Source organism: Oncorhynchus tshawytscha, unplaced genomic scaffold (assembly GCF_018296145.1).
Source record: "Oncorhynchus tshawytscha isolate Ot180627B unplaced genomic scaffold, Otsh_v2.0 Un_contig_3906_pilon_pilon, whole genome shotgun sequence".
NCBI lineage: Eukaryota > Metazoa > Chordata > Actinopteri > Salmoniformes > Salmonidae > Oncorhynchus > Oncorhynchus tshawytscha.
The window spans coordinates 87501-92661 of record NW_024609371.1 but is presented as its reverse complement, the minus strand read 5'-3'; the positions used below and the strand labels follow the sequence as shown (position 1 = coordinate 92661).

The window sequence follows — 5161 nt, the reverse complement described above, 5'->3', positions numbered from 1 at the left end:
TTGTTGTTTTGTTTTGTTCGTTTTTTTTTCATCATTAATTATGTATCTAACTTACCACGCAGCATTTTGGTCCGACTCTCTTTCGACGGAAGAAAACCATAACAGAATCACCCACCACAACTGGACCAAGCAGCGTGGTGACAGGCAGCGACAGCAACAGCAGCGAAAAGAGGAATGGACATGGGAGGACGTTATGGACAGCAAGAGTATAGAGTATACGACTTGGGAGGAAATAGACAGGTGGGCGGTCGACCCAGAGAGAGTGCCGGAGCCCGCCTGGGATTCGCTGGAGCAGTGCGAAGAGGGCTATAGGAGAATGGAGTCGAAGAGAAAAGCACGGCGGCGCAGAAGGAAGCCCGAGAGTCAGCCCCAAAAATTTCTTGGGGGCTCAGGGAGAGTGCGGCAGAGTCAGGGTTCAGATCTTGTTCAGCGCTGCCAGAGCCTTCCTCCTCTACAGCGCTGCTGGAGTCTCCTGCCTGTTCAAATCAAATTTATTTATATAGCCCTTCGTACATCAGCTGATATCTCAAAGTGCTGTACAGAAACCCAGCCTAAAACCCCAAACAGCAAGCAATGCAGGTGTAGAAGCACGGTGGCTAGGAAAAACTCCCTAGAAAGGCCAAAACCTAGGAAGAAACCTAGAGAGGAACCAGGCTATGTGGGGTGGCCAGTCCTCTTCTGGCTGTGCCGGGTGGAGATTATAACAGAACATGGCCAAGATGTTCAAATGTTCATAAATGACCAGCATGGTCGAATAATGATAAGGCAGAACAGTTGAAACTGGAGCAGCAGCACAGCCAGGTGGACTGGGGACAGCAAGGAGTCATCATGTCAGGTAGTCCTGGGGCATGGTCCTAGGGCTCAGGTCCTCCGAGAGAGAGAGAGAGAGAGAGAGAATTAGAGAACGCACACTTAGATTCACACAGGACACCGAATAGGACAGGAGAGGTACTCCAGATATAACAAACTGACTCTGGCTGTTCAGCGCAGCCAGAGCTGCCAGCCTGCATGGAGCAGCCTGAGCTGCCAGCCTGCATGGAGCAGCCTGAGCTGCCAGCCTACATGGAGCAGCCTGAGCTGCCAGCCTGCATGGAGCAGCCTGAGCTGTCAGTCTGCATGGAGCAGCCAGAGCTGTCAGTCTGCATGGAGCAGCCAGAGCTGCCAGTCTGCATGGAGCAGCCAGAGCTGCCAGTCTGCATGGAGCAGCCAGAGCTGCCAGTCTGCATGGAGCAGCCAGAGCTGCCAGTCTGCATGGAGCAGCCAGAGCTGCCTGTCTGCATGGAGCAGCTAGAGCCGCCAGTCAGCCATGATCTTCCAGATCCGCCAGTCAGCCAGGATCCGCCAGTCAGCCATGATCTTCCAGATCCGCCAGTCAGCCAGGATCTGCCAGTCAGCCATGATCTTCCAGATCCGCCAGTCAGCCAGGATCCGCCAGTCAGCCATGATCTTCCAGATCCGCCAGTCAGCCAGGATCCGCCAGTCAGCCATGATCTTCCAGATCCGCCAGTCAGCCAGGATCCACCAGTCAGCCAGGATCCACCATTCAGCCAGGATCCGCCAGTCAGCCAGGATCCGCCAGTTAGCCATGATCTTCCAGATCCGCCAGTCAGCCAGGATCTACCAGTCAGCCAGGATCTTCCAGATCCGCCAATCAGCCAGGATCCGCCAGTCAGCCATGATCCTCCAGATCCGCCTACTACCTGCCTGAGTTTCCTCTCAATACTGGGCTTCCTCTCGGTACTAGGCATCCTCTCAGTGCTGAGCTTCCCCTCAGTGCTGAGCTTCCCCTCAGTGCTGAGCTTCCCCTCAGTGCTGAGCTTCGCCTCAGTCCCGAGCTTCGCCTCAGTCCCGAGCTTCCCCTCAGTCCCGAGCTTCCCCTCAGTCCCGAGCTTCTACCTCAGTCCCGAGCTGCCCCTCAGTCCGGTGGGGTCCTTGGTGAGGGTTATTAGGCCTAGGTCGGCGGCGAGGGTCGCCAATCAAAGGACGCGTTACAGGGGGACTAAGACTTGGTTGGAGTGGGGTCCACGTCCCGAGCCAGAGCCGTCACCGTGGACAGACGCCCACCCGGACCCTCCCCTATGGGTTTTAGTGTGTGGCCGGGAGTCCGCACCTTGGGGGGAGGGTTCTGTCACGCCCTGGTGTTAGTATTTTGTGTTTATATATTTATTTGGTCAGGCCAGGGTGTGACATGGGTTTATTTTGTGTTGTGTTTTTGTATTGGGGTTTTAGTAAGTGTTGGGATTGTGTCTGAGTAGGGGTGTCTAGCATAGTCTATGGCTGCCTGAGGCGGTTCTCAATCAGAGTCAGGTGATTCTCGTTGTCTCTGATTGGGAACCATATTTAGGTAGCCTGGGTTTCACTGTGTGTTTGTGGGTGATTGTTCATGTCTCTGTGTGTGTTAGCACAAGATAGACTGTTTAGGTTTTCACGTTACGTTTGTTGTTTTGTTTTGTTCGTTTTTTCTTCATCATTAAATATGTATCTAACTTACCACGCTGCATTTTGGTCCGACTCTCTTTCGACGGAAGAAAACCGTAACAATAAGAATGTGTTCTTAACTGACTTGCCTAGTTAAATAAAGATACAAAAAAATAAAAAATATCAACAACCAAAAATCGGCAAATCGGCGCCCAAAAATACAGATTTCCGATTGTTATGAAAACTTGAAATCGGCCCTAATTAATCAGCCATTCCGATTAATCGGTCGACCTCTAATCCAGATACTAACCAAGCCAACACACACAACTCATATTAATGTTAGAGTGTTAGGACTTCATCTCCATGTATATTTCTGAACACATCCACAGACGTCCGTGCTGACTGATTCCCTCTGAGGGTAGTGTGTTTGAGCCATGAAAGGGGCGTGTCTGCTATCAGAGTCCCCTTAGCAGCTTTGACATGCCTCACTGACCCCTGATTGGCGTAATGGAAGGGATTTCTACTTGCTATTCATTTCAGTTAGTCAGTTGGAAGGCTCTCTCTCCACCCACTGTTACTTCTCCCCCCCCACACATGTACAGTCTCTCCCCACTGTTACCCCTCCCCAAACAGACATATACAGTCTCTCCCCATTGTTACCCCTCCCCAAACAGACATATACAGTCTCTCCCCAACTGTTACCCCTCCCCACACACACATACAGTCTCTCCCCACTGTTACCCCTCCCCCACACACACATATAGTCTCTCCCCCACTGTCTCTGTGTATGGAAATCATTGTATTTGTGTTATTGATATTGTGTGACGTGTTAATTTGATAGTTTGGGTCTGTTTCCCTGTGAATGTGGTGCTGGGTGGTTCCCACTGTCTGTGTTCTGTAGTATCTTCAGTTCTGTTGATTTTTTAAAATGTATTCCCAGCTAAGAGTGAAGGACTCTTCAAAACATCAAAGAGAGGGAGAGAGAGCGAGAATGGGAGATGAGGGAAGAGAGAGACAGAGATAAAGAGAGGGAGGGGTGTGCCCTGTATCTGGGTGCTGGTGTAGGCGAGAGAGGGAGACTGGGAGGAGAGGATGAGGGGGAGGGGCGAGAGCGCTAGAAAGCGAGAGAGACACAGGTATGGGAGGGGGATAGAGGGAAATAAACCAACCAGATGAAAGTGAGAGAGAGATTGGGCTGTTTGAACGTGCCAGAGGGGAAGAGAGAGAGGGAGAGGGACATTTTCAGGACTGAGGAAATAGAAGTGTTACTACTGGGTTGTGCTGCCTGGCTCTAGAAGACCGACATGGAGAATATGCATCGCCCCACAGCACACACAGACACCGGACACCAGACACCGAACACCACGTAAAATGTGATTCAAAGGCCTCACTATCAGCGGTGATTTTTCCACTTCTCCCATTCCTTTTTTTAGTTTTATTTTGCGCTGCCTCCTCTCTCCTTATTTCTGTGTGTGGATCCCCCCTCCCTCCCTCCACCACTTCTGTCACTCTCTCCATTTCCAAAGGAGGGATCTGTGAATCAAGTGCAACAGAAGAAGAACAGTAAGTGAAGCGCTTTTTCTGCATCCGAGGGAGACAGAGAGAGGTGCATGGGGGAATATTGCAAGGCAAGCAGACGAGAGCAGGGATTGTCTCAGGAAAGAATGGAGAGGGTTAGAGGGAGTTGCGGTTGCGGGTTGTTTATTCAAGTTACAGCGTTGATGTAAATGTGTCTAATTCATTCGTCACGTGGGTTGACGGAGAGTCACATCAATACTGTGACTGTAGAGGAAGATACACAGGCAAATACCGTGCAGAGAGAAGATAAATGACAGAACAAGATGACAGGGAGATAAAGGAAGACATAAGGGAGAGTTGGGCAACATGGACAGCAGAATTTTGGCAGCAGAATACTCTCTGATAGCAGTACATATATCACACATTCTCAGATGGAAAAAGGGACGGAAAGAGAAAGTGGGACCTTTTCTAGATGCAGTTCAGTGAAGGACTCGAAGGTAGGATTGGCTTGAGATGGCAATTTGTGTAGGCAGTCCCACTGGAAGTGGTGTTCAGTACAAGGCATCAGCGAGGTGTTATTTACACACCCACCCACATCCATTGGCATGCATTAGTCTACTGAAGGCTGTTGTACCCATGCAGGGATGGTGATGGACTGCTGCACAGTCAAGGCAGCTGGTGAATGTGATTGGTACTTGGTACACATCAGAAGACACAACCATTTGAAACCACGTAGTCAATCACACAGTGGCAGTCATGATGTCATGATGCCAGGGGAACACTGAATGGGTAGAACTACCACGTATGATCTGCCACACAGAGACACCTGTCCATGTATTCCAACATGCACGTAGACATTTAGATACATCCATCCATCCATATGCACATACACTATTGTGCGCTCTGCTGTGCATCCAAAGGCGTATGCACCTGTGACTTCAAACACTTATATATCCACATCTACTTTCATTTGAATGAACTTCCACATGTGCCTGCATACACACACACACACACACACACACACACACACACACACACACACACACACACACACACACACACACACACACACACACACACACACACACACACACACACACACACATACAGTCTCTCCCCACTGTTACCCTTCCCCACACACACATATACAGTCTCTCCCCACTGTTACCCCTCCCCACACACATACAGTCTCTCCCCACTGTTACCCCTCCCCACACACACACAT

General features: G+C 50.3%; 1 protein-coding gene across 1 annotated transcript in view; it reads left to right on the top strand.

Annotated features, from left to right (window-relative positions):
• Nucleotides 1-3591: 3591 nt before the first annotated feature.
• Nucleotides 3592-5161, top strand: part of LOC112259249 (SH3 and multiple ankyrin repeat domains protein 1) — an 87734-nt gene continuing 86164 nt past the window's right edge. The window contains exon 1 of the mRNA XM_042315032.1: nt 3592-3981. The gene's annotated coding sequence lies outside the window, so the exon portion shown is untranslated. The remainder of the gene's footprint in view (nt 3982-5161) is intronic.